The 15964-nt window shown below is 34.5% G+C and overlaps 1 protein-coding gene and 1 long non-coding RNA gene across 3 annotated transcripts in view; one reads left to right on the top strand and one right to left on the bottom strand.

The window, feature by feature from the left end:
* LOC143252344 (homeobox protein six1-like) overlaps nucleotides 1-15964 on the bottom strand; it is a 43640-nt gene that overhangs the window by 4168 nt on the left and 23508 nt on the right. The gene's annotated exons all lie outside the window — the stretch shown is intronic.
* Nucleotides 739-15964, top strand: part of LOC143252347 (uncharacterized) — a 50161-nt gene continuing 34935 nt past the window's right edge. For both annotated transcript variants that reach the window (XR_013028947.1, XR_013028946.1), the window contains exon 1: nucleotides 739-1743. This is a non-coding gene — a long non-coding RNA (uncharacterized LOC143252347). The remainder of the gene's footprint in view (nucleotides 1744-15964) is intronic.

Here is a 15964-nt window from a genome sequence, read left to right as displayed (position 1 = left end):
AAACATCTTCTTGTTAAAACGTTATTATTCACATGTACGTAATATATTTTGTTTGTTTGTTTTGAATTTCGCGCAAAGCTACTTGAGGGCTATCTGCGCTAGCCGTCCCTAATTTAGCAGTGTAAGACTAGAGGGAAGGCAGCTAGTCATCACCACCCACCGCCAACTCTTGAGCTACTCTTTTATCAACGAATAGTGGAATTGACCGTCACGTTATAACGCCCCCACGGCTGAAAGGACGAGCATGTTTGGTGCAACCGGGATTCAAACTCGCGACCCTCGGATTACGAGTCGAACGCTTTAACACGCTTGGCCATGCCGAGCCACGTACGTAAATAATAATAAAAGCCACATAAATGAATGCAAAATACATACCATAATTATCATCATAGTTTCTGGAAAATTATGAACGTTGGACGACCCCAACGTTACTGTCACAGGATGAGCCCACAATATCTCACTCCACACCACCAATAATTATTTTCCTACACCTATTTGTTCCTGAATTATTTCCCTAACAACAGCTTTCCTAATCACTCTTTATAGGTCTGATCTGTACTACTTTTTAACAAAGGTTATTAATAGTTTGTAACGCAATAGTTACTACTAAGAGTAACACTATATGACATAAGAATGAAACTATATTACAAGACATCTTTGTTCAAGGTGATAATCATTTATTAGTTAGTACTTAAGAATTACAATGAGGTTCAGAGTACGGTGACTAAATTTGAAGTAAATGATTGGTATGATATTAAAATCTTCTTATTACAATTGTAAAAATAATTACCGACAACAAAATGTAAGCAAAGAATATTTTTCAAAATAACATACTGAGTAAAACGCCAAAACAGTTTATTTACATAAAACACGAACATCTGAGCTGCAAAGAAATGAGTCCTGTTGATGTCATAATGACATTTCTTCAGTGAGTAAGAGGTTAAAGTTCATGTTTCTTTTCTCTTTTCTTTGTTACTGAGATAAATAAACTTTGAAATTATGGTTAGCAATTGATCATTTCTTGTTTGGTGTTTTCAACCTAAGTGGCACTTTATGTAATCATAGGCCAAACAGCTAGATCAGAGATACCAAGGCTCAGGCATAACCAGTCCAAATTTAGAAATGCTAACCAGATGGAGGGCAATCAGCCAGCAGCTCCAGCCAGCTACTTGGCTACTCTTAACCAAATAGTGTGATCGACTGTCACTGCTATGGCGCACCCATGTAGAAAGTTTAGAGCGTGCTCAGGAGCATATTACGACTCAAACCTTGGACTTTTCGATCCCCAGTCCAGTACATCACAAATTAGACCTCTGTCATCAAGTTTGGGCTATTGATAAACTGCAAGTATGAGGTAATGACCTTTCTTTTGCTCGTCCTTGAGGTGTCAGTGTAAGTGGTTATAATCCGTTTTGTTTATTTATTTGTCTTCTTCTGTCCAATGCTCTGCTGAAGAAGTAACATTCAAATTTGAAAGAAGGAGATGATGGCGCAAGACATCTTATGTAGGCGATCAACAACAGCTGAAAAAGACTCTGTTTAAATCTGCTATGACAAAATGCTACTAAAAAAATAAGGAAATTTTCAGTAGCGTTGCTAAGTCTGATTGGATAGCTGAAATATGTGACGTGAACCTGAAATGACTAAATAGTGCACAAAAAAAGAAAAAAGTGTTACCATTTTGAAGTCACTAACGGTTTATTATGTCACATCGAAGAGGAAAGCAAACTAAAGAAACACGAGGTATGTGAACATTTTATATTATTTTAGTGTCAGAAACTCTAACAAATACAACTTTAATTGAAGTTTTACTGTCTGAAATGACCCGGTATGGCCAGGTGGTCAAGGCACTGGAGTCGTAATCCGAGGGTTGCGGGTTCGAATCTCTGTCACACCAAACATGCTCACCCTTTCAACCGTGAGAGCGTTATAATGTTACGGTCAATCCCACTATTCGTTGGTAAAAAGTAGCCCAAGAGTTGGCGGTGGGTGGTGACGACAAGCTCCCTTCCCTCTAGTCTCACACTGCTAAATTAAAGACGGCTAGCGCAGATAGCCCTCGAGTAGTTTTGCGCGAAATTCAAAACAAACCAAAACTGTCTGAAATAAGTGTATCTTTTAAAATCCATCTATAAGAAAGAGATACAGTATCACATACTTCTTCAGTAGTTACAGACATGTGAATATACGTTCACTTAAAAAAGTAGACAAAATTCATCCACAGAAGATATTATGATTATTGACATGTGATCAAAGTAAGTCACGTATAACAACACTAAAAAATTACTCCAATAATTAATAAATATATGTAATTAATATTTTATTATATCCAGTTATATGAACATTCGTGAACAAACAATTTGTAATGAGCAGAGCAGAATTTAACAAACCTGAAAACACATTTTATTGTTTCACTGTATGTTGTTTCGTATCTTTTATTTTCAACATACGCGTTGCTAATCTTTATTTTCGCAACAAATAATGAAAATCTAACTGTAACTTACATGAAGTTGTAACACTTTTTTGTGCTGCGCTACATTTATAGTTTAATTAGTGAGATATCGCTCTTTATTATACATTTATTTGTTTGACCATGATATTGTTAAGTGTGTGTGTTTGTTTGTTTTTAATTTAGCGCAAAGCTACACGAGGACTATCTGTGCTAGTCGTCCCTAATTTAGAAGTGTAAGACTAGAGGGAAGGAAGCAAGTCTTCACCACCCACTGCCTACTCTTTTATCAACGAATAGTGGGACTGACCATCACATTATAACGCCCTCATAGCTGAAAGGGGGAGCATGTTTTGGCAATGGGAATTCGAACTCACGACCCTCAGATTACGAGTCGAACGTCTTAACCACCTGGCTATGCCATGCCCATAGTGTTAAGTACACAATTACACAACGGGCTATCTGTGTTCCGCTCTTCGTTGGTGCGAAACCAAATTTTTAGTGTTATGAGCCCTCATATTTGTCGCTGCTCCAATTCTCTATTCTAAGACATCTTGAGCACCAAGTGTGCTTAAGTAATAGTAAAATGACCTAAATTTCTTGAACATCATGCAGTGAAGTATGTACATTGTAAATAAAGCTCCATTTAACGTTGCATGTACCTGTTTTGGAAATGTTTACCGATACATCCGAGGTACAATACGTTTCAGTACATTCAGTTTATATTAAGTAACACATTATACCTTATCTTTATCAAGTGTATAAGCTGTAACAGTGAACAAACTTCTGACGGAAAATCAAAGTTTTCGACTGTTTATGTATTATTAATAATAAGTTCAATCTTAACTTATGAGAGATCAAAGTTTGATTCCCCTTAGGCAGAATAAGGTATAGTTTACAGTGGTTAAAGGTGTTATTACTAAATAATTCACTCAACCGTTGAAAACCGCTGAGATTTCATACTTATAATCCTCTTGGGCAAGAATAATGCCTAATTTACAATGGTTAAAGGTGTTCTTACTAGTAAGTTCATTTATAACCTATAGCAACTGCTAAAAGTACAGATTTATGATCTTATCGGGCTAGAATATTATCTAGTTTACACTGGTTAAAGTTTTCAATAACATGCTGTCATACATGATAAGGGATCGCACATGCAAGCTATCTCGGATAAATTTAATGATTCCTTTAAAGTTTAAATTGTCGTTGTGTTACACTCTCTCAAAAAAAAATGGCTTGTATGTCTGTAAATCATCCTTATGAGTGTCCTAAGTTTCTTTGTTTGTTTGATTTTGAATTTCACGTAAAGATACACGAGCCGTCTCTAATTTAGCAGCGTAAGACTAGAGGGAAGGCAGCTAGTTAGTCATCACCACCCACCGTCAACTCTTGGGCTACTCTTTTACCAACAAATAGTGGGTTTGTTTGTAACATTACAACGCTCCCATGGGTGAAAGAGCAAGCATGTAGGCTGTGATGGGAGATTTGAACTCATGACCTTCAGATTACGAGTCAAGCGCCCTAACCACTTCCATATTCTGGGTCGGTTTTTGTTTTGTTAGAGTTTGATTAAGAGCAAAGCTGCACAACAGGTATTGAAGCGTGGCTTACCAATCTTGTGTTAAAACCTATATACATGGTTTACAAAATTTCACTTTTTACGATACCGCTTTTGTTTCACGTATAATGTTTTAAATGCTTTAGTTTACCCTGTTTCATTCAGACGCTAATTTCACTTAGTCTGACGTAACATTCCATTTATTTAATAGCTGAGTACTATTACTTTTAAGTTTTTAATTTTATATTTACTGTAAGACCTAGTTTTGTTCATTTTGTGTCTGCTATGGCATAATAGAAGTGAAAAATGTTACCGATTTAATGTCATTCTTGTTTATAGTAGGCTATATGTGTTTATCTTTTCATATAAGTTGTATTTGGACAGCCGCTGTTGTTACCTTATGTTTTATGGTAAAGACAGCCTGTACTTATTGTTCTATGTTGTGAAGGAGTGTATTGTTATTCGTTTTTTTCCCACTTCATGCAAAGTTTTATTTGTGGAAAAGCAGTTTAATCACTTAGTTGTATCAACATTTATCCACTATTGTATATATTGTAAATACATCGTCAAATTTCAAACTTGTATTGTAATGGGTTTAATGTAGTAATATACTTTGTAATTTTAACTTTCATTTAATAATGTATAAATGTAACTTTAAAACACTCAGTATAGTATATCGTACTGTCGGCTTACCATCAACTGATGCCGTTTTGCTGTCAAATATTTTGACGTACTGTTTGTTTGTTTTTTCTGAGTTACATCTTTATCTTTCCGACTGGAATCTGTAGTAAGTGTTGCTCGCTTTTGAGTTACGTCTCTGTGTTTCTGACTAGTGTCTGTGGTAAGTGTTGGTGAGTTTGTTTGTTTGTTTACTTTAGAGCAAAGCCACAATGAACTATCAATTGTGTCCATCGTGGGGAAAAGAACCCAGAATTCTACTACCAAAAATATAATGACCCAAACACTCATCCAACCTACGTATAAGTTACTTATCTAAAAGAGAAACTGCTGGAGTAATTCAAATGACGCAATGTCCCCCCGCAGAACCCCCCGATCTCAACCGAATTAAGCAGATCTCGAATTTGGTAGATCAAACATTTTACAAGGAAAAGTTACTTCCAAAGAAACTTTAACTTACAACCACAACTAAATAGCTTAGGTGAATATTGTGAAAAATATAGAATTAAAATAAATACAGCGAAGACACAATTAGTAATATTTTCAAAATCAATGAAACATCAAAAAGTTCAACCCCAGATCTACATGAACGGAGAGCTTCTCCAAACTGCTACATCTGCAAAATTTTTAGGGTTAACATATGATTCGAAACTTACATGGATAAAACATGTAAGTAACATAAAAACTAAAATTTGGCGAAGAATAAACTATGCTAGGAGTCTAACTGGTAAAAACTACAGAACAACACCAAAAACCATCATTAAAATATACAAGACATACATTAGACCTGTAATAGACTATGCAGCTACTGCATGGATCAATGTAAGTGAAAAACAAATACAAACCAAACTCCAAACATTACAGAATACACTAATTACATCAGCATACAGAGTACCTAAAACCACTTCATCAAAATTCATGCATAATTACTCAAACACACAAACAATACCAGATAGACTTCTACATAGTACAATAAAATATTTTGATAAAAATTGGTGAAAAAAATGAGTTGTTATGCGAACTAGACAGATATTGCATATATAATGAAGAGAGACCTAAACACCTCTCCCCGTTAAATTTGTACATCAGATCATTAAGATAAAATCATTTAAGATAAAAATAATAATAGTAATAATAAAATAGAGTTAAAATTAAACAGGCCACCTACGTTCTAGACTTATTAAAAAACAAGAAAGAACAATATAAATGGACATTGTCCTGAAAAGGACCAGACTAAAGTTATGATATTACTTCAGCCATTCTGTACTTACTCGAAATATATTAATAAAGCCACTCCAACAAAGTAATGGAAGGAGGAAGAGGTCTAGTGTACCTGACCCTCCTGGGTATACAAATATATATACCCAAACACGTAGAGAGAGAGAGAAACTTTATCGCAGTATATTAGAGACATTTGGAGCAAAACCTCAGAGGACACTTTGATTAAATACGTTGCAATAATGCCTGAAAGGAGGACACACAAAATATTAAGTGTTTGTTGAACTCAAGCACTTCCACTGAGTTTCTGTTGTACTAAATATGTAGATTAACAAAATGTTCATGTTTCACTTGTGATTTACCTTCCATTGTTCTTTGAAAGTAGTTGAAACCCAATTTTTGACTTTATCCTAACGCTTTTGCATAGTACTGCACGTCGCTACAAACCTAAGTTAATAAACGTGAAACCAAATAAACTGATCTTACTTGTAACAGATTGCATCATAGCTGGATGTATGAAACTAGATAGGAGGGCATAGTAAAATACATACGTATTTCTAAGAACACTGTATTACGTAATACGTACACTTTAACACTCTGTTAAAAACAGCCGTGAAGAGGAAACAAGAAGTTCAGGTCGTGAGATAAACGTTTGTTGTCCAAATGTAGATTAAATGTTAACGTGTGTCTGTTCCATGTAGAGAGAGCCAGTTATCTGGTAGTGCTGTGTAACGCATGTTTACACTATTTTAATGACGAAAATTTGCCCATGTATATGTGTAGTATCTTTTACCTGTTAACAAGAAGCATTTTGTTCACAGCTCTGAATATGCAACGTGTCACGTGGGTGTTAGAAAGAGTTGAAACCTTTGTGTGGATGTGCCCCCGTGTAATGTTCTCTCCTTGTTAAATATAGTATTAAAATTCCTGTTGTCAAGGGAGACTGCACTATAGTGTTGTGTTTTATTGTTTTGTTCTTGTTGTGAAACGTCCCGTGCAAATCCTTATGTGGGTTTAAAGGAAGCTACGAATGGAAAGGAAAGTTGATCTTCCTAAAAAAAAAAGGTCGACATTTTTTTGCCTTGTCAGACAAAGACAAATATTGCTCAGTATGTCAAAGTTACGAGTTTATGTAACCTGACTTATGGCACTAGTTTCTACTAGAAATTATTAGGGAAATATTCCTGTTATTTGTTTGTTTGTTTTGAATTTCGCGCAAAGCTACACGAGGGCGTATCTGCGATAGCCGTCCCTAATTCAGCAGTGTAAGACTAGAGGAAAAGCAACTAGTCATCACCACCCACTACCAATTCATGGGATACTCTTTTACCAACGAATAGTAGGATTGATCGTAACATTATAATGCCCTCACGGCTGAAAGGGCGAGCATGTTTGGTGTGACGAGAATTCGAACCCGCGACCCTCAGATTACGAGTCGATTTCCTAAACCACCTACCCATGCCGGGCCAACTACTCGTGTTATATTGGGTACTAGATACTCGAGAGTTTACACGTTACTTATACAAACCTGGCATGACAAACTTATATTTAAATCACGAGATTCGGTCTGACAATATTTCTTGGAAAAAACAGTTTTAAGCAACCTACAATAGGAAACAGTCAACAATAACTGAAAATACCGTTATTATAGCATAGTGAAAATATTTAGGTAAGGGTAATTCACAATAACAAGTCGTTTCGTTCTACATACAACTTCATATACTAAGAGTAATAAAATCAATGAACGATAAAATTGTTATTAGTTACTTCAGCCACCTAATTTCAACAACTCAGTCATACCAGTTGGATGAAGCACATTAAAAAAGTTATTTCTCTTGTGCCGAAAAATGTAGTCATTTCCTGTTATTGTTGTAGCACAATGTGATTTGAAAGAAATTTCAAAACCTATTTCTAATTCATTGATGTAGTTTCTTGTATAATTATAAGACATTATTGTTCGTGTGACATTTACCATTACATTATACCAGTATACATTTTCTACTGATATTTTAATCGTATAATATAATTAGTTCCCGTGCGTAAAATTTATATTTTTATATCACCCAGAATGTAAGTGGAAATAATCAAACAGAACAATGGTTAAGGTGTATTTGACCTTCCCTTCTATATTTAAACTTGAAACTTCTTTATATCAAAAGAGTTCATTGCATATTCGCCGAATTATACAAAGACTAGTGTGATTTTATGTGATTAAAAGATATTTTAAAAACATTTTCACTGGAATAACTTATATTGAATCTCCTACTTTCGATGCCGCTATAAAACCTGAGCTTTCCCCATATCCACACTCTTAACTGTTTTATTGTTATGATTTTTGCGCAAAACTATAAGAAGGCTATCTGCGCTAGGCGTCCCTAATTTAGCAATGAAAGACCCACCGTTTCTCGTTTACCAACTCATCACCACCCATAACCAACTCTTGGACTACTCTTTCATCAACTAATAGTGGGATTTACCGAGATATATAACGGCCCCAAGGCTTAAAGAGCAAGAACGTTTGGTGGGACGGAGATTCGAACCGGCGACCCTCAGATTGCCATGCCGGGGTCCCCAGTGACAGGAAAAGTTAATCTGTTAAACTTAAATTACTTTATGTACTTTAAAAAGGTTAATTGTATTCTATTCTTGGTTGCACTCAAAGCCTAAGCACAGAGCTACTTAATAAGTACTGCCCACCAGGAAAAGTAATTGTTGAGCATTTCAATCCTGCTAAGAGCCACTCAACAATAACATGTAGCAACTCTACATTTTTATTCTTTACGATACGTCACATTTTGAATTATACACGATGGTATGAATAATTCGTAATAATTTAGTGTAGAATGCAAAGCTGAAAATTTGTATCTATCCCCCCATGAACCAGTAAACTTCCTTAACAAATTTGGTGAAGATCCAGTCATACCCTTCGAAGTAGTTACATGGACATACAACAGAAAGTACTATAAATTTATTACATATCCTTCATTAAACGTATAGGAGCCCGGCATACACTAGTAGTGTGTCATTATACTCGAACTGTGAACTAAATTTTTCGACCAGAGTGCTCTGTTAAACTTACACTTGTCAGACAATACAGGAGTCCAAAAGTTGACAGCAAGAACTGTTCACTAGCTAGAGTTCTCTCTGGTCTATTAGTTGGGGACGACTGAAGCAGATAACCTTGTGCGAAAATCATAAAGAAAGATTCTGAACTCTCATGCAGACGTGTTGGTGATTTAATTAGATAAACTAATTTTATCACAAATATCATCTATTTAACTGTAATATTCCTGACTTAGTTTGACGAACGAACGAAAAATAACCGTGGTTCTCAGAAAGATATATATATTACACTTCTTTAAAGAACGTTGACTTATATTTATAGGTACAAGAAGTTACAGCAACATGTCTACAAATACAAAAGTAAACGCTTTCCGAGCTATAGATTCAATAGGTATGAAAGACAAGCTTTACAAACATCTCAGGCTATTCTCGCTTTAATTACTAACTAATTAGGTTGCTCAAGTGACACAGTCCGTAAAGAAAAGGGATTTCATTAGCAGGAGAAACAAAGTTGTTACACATATGTTTTGAGTGACTTGTTCACTACAATTGCTAATTTATGAACTTAGCATGAAAGAAAGTTTTATTGATGCTTGTTATAGTTCTGTTTTACATTAAATATTTCTCTCTTAAAAGAGTTATGTAATATATTTATATATATATACAACATTGAATTTCGAATATGAAAGGTTTGTTTGTTTCTAAACGTTAAGCACTCATAGATATTTATGGAAACCTAAACTGCCAGGGCTTGTGACACAAAAGACTAGTTGATATGCATGAGTACATAGCAGTGATGTATTTAGAAGGTGACGCTCTTCTGCATACCAAATATGAAATGCATTCAAATGTGAGGATAGCCCGCCCTCTACTGGATAGTATTTTGATAGATATACGCTGTCTATTTATTCTGTTTTCTTGGGCTTCTAAGACTCGTACATTGTCTGTTTATGAAGTGGAAAGCCTCCTATAGTGTATCGTCTTGATTTCATACATTCCTAATGCGTTTTTATGTTTCTTTTAAGAAATATGATTAACATAGATTACAAGATACATTAACATGAGTCAAACATGTAAAGTAATTTACTTTTTTTTACATCTACAAAAAACCCTAACTATTAAGTATGTCATATTAAATTAAAGTATAAATATATGTTTCATTAACATTTTTCTCAGTGCTACAGGAAATATCAAATTTTAAATTGAAGCGGCTTGATCTAAATTTATAAAAATAGCTAATAACATTTATATTTTCTTCATACATATAAGTGAACTACAAATTTATTAGTCACGAATTGCTCGCGAAATTTCAAATATCAAACTTTGTTATTTAGTGTTTTATGATGGAAAAGCGGAAGTTTCGAAAAACTTACCTAGCATATAAATTATAATTGTATAACCTAGCATTCCATCTTCGTTTCTTCAAGTCATGTTTTATAAAAACGAAAATTACATTTAATAGAATCTATAGATACTACTGTTATCTAATATGTTACATTAGATAAATACAAGTTTTAGGTTAGCACGTAGTCCCCCAGTGGGCACAGCACAGATATCCCATTGTCTAATCTGCTTACTTATGTTTATGATAAGCCAATGAACCAACGGTAACACCAGTGAAACTGAGCATTTCCAAAAATATTGGATTCAAGTTATAAATATTAGAATCCTAAATTACTCAAGTCTTGAGTTACAAATTAAATTTAAAATCTATTTATTAAAGTTATATAAAAACGGAGTTAATAAATATAAAAACAATTCCCTCTTTTTCTGCTTTGCGCTGAGCGCTCATAGGTCAAACTTATTCTGTAAATTGAACTTTGACACATTGGTCGCTATAACTAAGTTAAGTCGGGACCTTAAACTACACTTACAGTTATAAGCTAGAAATAAACAAAAAATGAATCAACAGCAAGAAAAGAAATATATGTATTAAATATTACTCAGAACACAAAATATGGCAAAATAACGAATACACGTAAAAAGGACTTTATATAAAATAGTCTTCCCAGACAAAGTGTAATACACACGCAAACATGATTGAAATTACAATATTAATGTGGTTTAATTGTAGTTAAGCCCAAAGCTACACAATAGGCTATCTGTGCTGTGCCAATCACAAGTGTCAAATCCGGTTTTTATAACGTCGTAAGTCTCCAGACTTACGCTGAGCTGCTGGGGAGCACGACATATAAACACACGTAAGAAATTTATCACAATGGTGTTGAAATAATGTAAAAAGTAAAATGAAATTAAAGCATAACGGCTAAGCTAAATGTAGAATCAGTTTAAAGCATAACGGCTAAGCTAAATGTAGAATCAGTTTAAAGCATAGCGGCTAAGCTAAATGTAGAATCAGTTTAAAGCATAGCAGCTAAGCTAAACGTAGAATCAGTTTAAAGCATAGCGGCTAAGCTAAATGTAGAATCAGTTTAAAGCATAACGGCTAAGCTAAATGTAGAATCAGTTTAAAGCATAGCGGCTAAGCTAAATGTAGAATCAGTTTGAAGCATAACGGCTAAGCTAAATGTAGAATCAGTTTCAAGCATAGCGGCTAAGCTACATGTAGAATCAGTTTAAAGCATAACGGCTAAGCTAAATGTAGAATCAGTTTAAAGCATAGCGTCTAAGCTAAATGTAGAATCAGTTTAAAGCATAGCGGTTAAGCTAAATGTAGAATCAGTTTAAAGCATAGCAGCTAAGCTAAATGTAGAATCAGTTTAAAGCATAACGGCTAAGCTAAATGTAGAATCAGTTTAAAGCATAGCGGCTAAGCTAAATGTAGAATCAGTTTAAAGCATAACGGCTAAGCTAAATGTAGAATCAGTTTAAAGCATAACGGCTAAGCTAAATGTAGAATCAGTTTAAAGCATAACGGCTAAGCTAAATGTAGAATCAGTTTAAAGCATAGCGGCTAAGCTAAATGTAGAATCAGTTTAAAGCATAGCAGCTAAGCTAAATGTAGAATCAGTTTAAAGCATAACGGCTAAGCTAAATGTAGAATCAGTTTAAAGCATAACGGCTACGCTAAATGTAGAATCAGTTTAAAGCATAGCGGCTAAGCTAAATGTAGAATCAGTTTAAAGCATAGCGGCTAAGCTAAATGTAGAATCAGTTTAAAGCATAGCAGCTAAGCTAAATGTAGAATCAGTTTAAAGCATAACGGCTAAGCTAAATGTAGAATCAGTTTAAAGCATAACGGCTAAGCTAAATGTAGAATCAGTTTAAAGCATAGCGGCTAAGCTAAATGTAGAATCAGTTTAAAGCATAGCAGCTAAGCTAAACGTAGAATCAGTTTAAAGCATAGCGGCTAAGCTAAATGTAGAATCAGTTTAAAGCATAACGGCTAAGCTAAATGTAGAATCAGTTTAAAGCATAGCGGCTAAGCTAAATGTAGAATCAGTTTGAAGCATAACGGCTAAGCTAAATGTAGAATCAGTTTGAAGCATAGCGGCTAAGCTACATGTAGAATCAGTTTAAAGCATAACGGCTAAGCTAAATGTAGAATCAGTTTAAAGCATAGCGTCTAAGCTAAATGTAGAATCAGTTTAAAGCATAGCGGTTAAGCTAAATGTAGAATCAGTTTAAAGCATAGCAGCTAAGCTAAATGTAGAATCAGTTTAAAGCATAACAGCTAAGCTAAATGTAGAATCAGTTTAAAGCATAGCGGCTAAGCTAAATGTAGAATCAGTTTGAAGCATAACGGCTAAGCTAAATGTAGAATCAGTTTGAAGCATAGCGGCTAAGCTAAATGTAGAATCAGTTTAAAGCATAACGGCTAAGCTAAATGTAGAATCAGTTTAAAGCATAACGGCTAAGCTAAATGTAGAATCAGTTTAAAGCATAGCGGCTAAGCTAAATGTAGAATCAGTTTAAAGCATAGCAGCTAAGCTAAATGTAGAATCAGTTTAAAGCATAACGGCTAAGCTAAATGTAGAATCAGTTTAAAGCATAACGGCTACGCTAAATGTAGAATCAGTTTAAAGCATAGCGGCTAAGCTAAATGTAGAATCAGTTTAAAGCATAGCGGCTAAGCTAAATGTAGAATCAGTTTAAAGCATAGCAGCTAAGCTAAATGTAGAATCAGTTTAAAGCATAACGGCTAAGCTAAATGTAGAATCAGTTTAAAGCATAGCAGCTAAGCAAAATGTAGAATCAGTTTAAAGCATAATGGCTAAGCTAAATGTAGAATCAGTTTAAAGCATAGCGGCTAAGCTAAATGTAGAATCATTTTGAAGCATAACGGCTAAGCTAAATGTAGAATCAGTTTGAAGCATAGCGGCTAAGCTACATGTAGAATAGTTTAAAGAATAACTGCTAAGCTAAATGTAGAATCAGTTTAAAGCATAGCGGCTAAGCTAAATGTAGAATCAGTTTAAAGCATAACGGCTAAGCTAAATGTAGAATCAGTTTAAAGCATAGCGGCTAAGCTAAATGTAGAATCAGTTTAAAGCATAGCAGCTAAGCTAAATGTAGAATCAGTTTAAAGCATAACGGCTAAGCTAAATGTAGAATCAGTTTAAAGCATAGCGGCTAAGCTAAATGTAGAATCAGTTTGAAGCATAACGGCTAAGCTAAATGTAGAATCAGTTTGAAGCATAGCGGGTAAGCTAAATGTAGAATAGTTTAAAGAATAACTGCTAAGCTAAATGTAGAATCAGTTTGAAGCATAACTGCTAAGCTAAATGTAGAATCAGTTTAAAGCATAGCGGCTAAGCTAAATGTAGAATCAGTTTAAAGCATAACGGCTAAGCTAAATGTAGAATCAGTTTGAAGCATAGCGGCTAAGCTAAATGTAGAATAGTTTAAAGAATAACTGCTAAGCTAAATGTAGAATCAGTTTGAAGCATAACTGCTAAGCTAAATGTAGAATCAGTTTAAAGCATAGCGGCTAAGCTAAATGTAGAATCAGTTTGAAGCATAACTGCTAAGCTAAATGTAGAATCAGTTTGAAGCATAACTGCTAAGCTAAATGTAGAATCAGTTTAAAGAATAACGGCTAAGCTAAACGTAGAATCAGTTTAATCAGTGAAGTCTCTCTCATGTGTAAGACTTCATACATCGTTATTTCTTGCTATAATTTCAAGCTAGTCATTACTTGGTTCTACGTTGCTCTTGCGACATGTTCTTTTAGATTCGACTTGCTGTCACTCAGAGTGTGTGTGTTTTTCTTACAGCAACGCCACATCGGGCAATCTATTGAGTCAACCGAGGAGTATCGAACCCCTGATTTTAGCGTTGTAAAATTATTAGTCAGTAAATTTGTATGTTATCGCACTCGAGTTGGAAGCCTTCTAGTGATAAATTCTATAAACCTAGCATCACGATTAGGACATGTATATTCATAAACAGCATCAGGCGGTCTTTCTGTAGAAAGATTCTCCTCAAATGTGAAAAAAAAAAGCAATCTATATCGGTGTTTCATAATAACTCTCAGGTTTATTTGATGACAGATTCTTCGAAATGTTTTTTAAATTGTTTTCTTACTAAACCAGCAACAACGTTTTCAGTTGAATGGCAACAACCACTAACAATTTTTGACATTATGGAATGATCCATTATTTATGGTATGACCCATTATTTATGGTATGATCCATTATTTTTGGTATGACCCATTATTTATGGTATGATCCATTATTTATGGTATGATCCATTATTTTTGGTATGATCCATTATTTATGGTATGACCCATTATTTATGGTATGATCCATTATTTCGATATATAAGCTCCTCATAAACATCTTCTTATGAGCTTCTATATTTCTTTAAATATGATTTAAAGTGCTTATGATTTACATAAGAATTTTAATGTTCACAAGATTATTTTTATACTTATTTATGTTAAAGAATTTGAAATATTTTTATTTAAAAGTGTTTCTAGTAAAAACTTCATACTCCATTATTTTGTTGTTGCTGGTCTGGCATGACGAAGTGGTTAAGGCGCTCGAATCGTAATCTGAGGGTTGCGGTTTCGAATCCCCGTCACAGCAAACATGCTCACCCTTTCAGCCGTGTTGGCGTCATAACGTTACGGTCAATCCCACTATTCGTTGGTAAAAGAGTAGCCCAAGAGTTATGTGCTATGTTCTAGGTATGTGCTAGAACATACAAGAATATAAATTGTCGAATATGCTGCTGTTTTACAGTGAACTCAGTATTGCCACGCCGACTGTTCATAAAGTCGGATCGTCCATCCAAAGAGTTATAAAATATATAAACTATATATATATATATATACTGGTACTAAAAGGTACACATACACATAGGAGTGTGCAGGACTTATAACAAAATAAAAGAAATATACGTAAAGGCTACATATTTAGTCTATCTTCAATCATGAGGGTGTATATAAAGTAGCAGTCAATCCCGAAATTCCAAACAAATCCCTCTAATCTATTTCTAGAGTCCTATGACTCCTGACCCACGATGATAAACCAGAGGGGAAATTATTAAACTAGCTCATTAGATGTAAGATACGTCCAACTACGTTATTGAAACGACGTTACACATATTGTGTACCAGTTAACTCCCAACCCGAAAACTACTGATTTTAATCTCAAATATAAAACTACGACTTCAACAATGCATAGGGTAAACAATGAAAAGTTAAAGTGAATGAAATGATCTGTTAAGATAGATTTTTTTATCCTTTTTTCCACTTATATATGCTAGAGTAAAAACACGAAGAACACTACGTATGGCACTCAACCATCCTTGTTTGTTTATTTGTTTACAGAACAAACTGTGGAAAAACGTGTTATAGTGTAGCAAAGTCCGTGTGGAAGGAGTACACTTCTTTGATACCTAGAGAAAGGTGAATAACATGTAACCTATACAAGCACGTCGTAACCATTTATGACCATCTTCAACATTTAATTGCCCTTCAAGACAACTAGCAACAATCCATCATTCTTGTATTTCCAAAATAGATTCAAAGTGCATTACAGTAAGGTCAGTTATCTTGCTCAAACAAGACAATCATCAGATCTGAAATTGCC

Source organism: Tachypleus tridentatus, chromosome 6, assembly GCF_004210375.1.
Source record: "Tachypleus tridentatus isolate NWPU-2018 chromosome 6, ASM421037v1, whole genome shotgun sequence".
NCBI lineage: Eukaryota > Metazoa > Arthropoda > Merostomata > Xiphosura > Limulidae > Tachypleus > Tachypleus tridentatus.
Note: the sequence above shows the minus strand (reverse complement) of the source record. Positions and strands in the feature narration are given on the sequence as shown.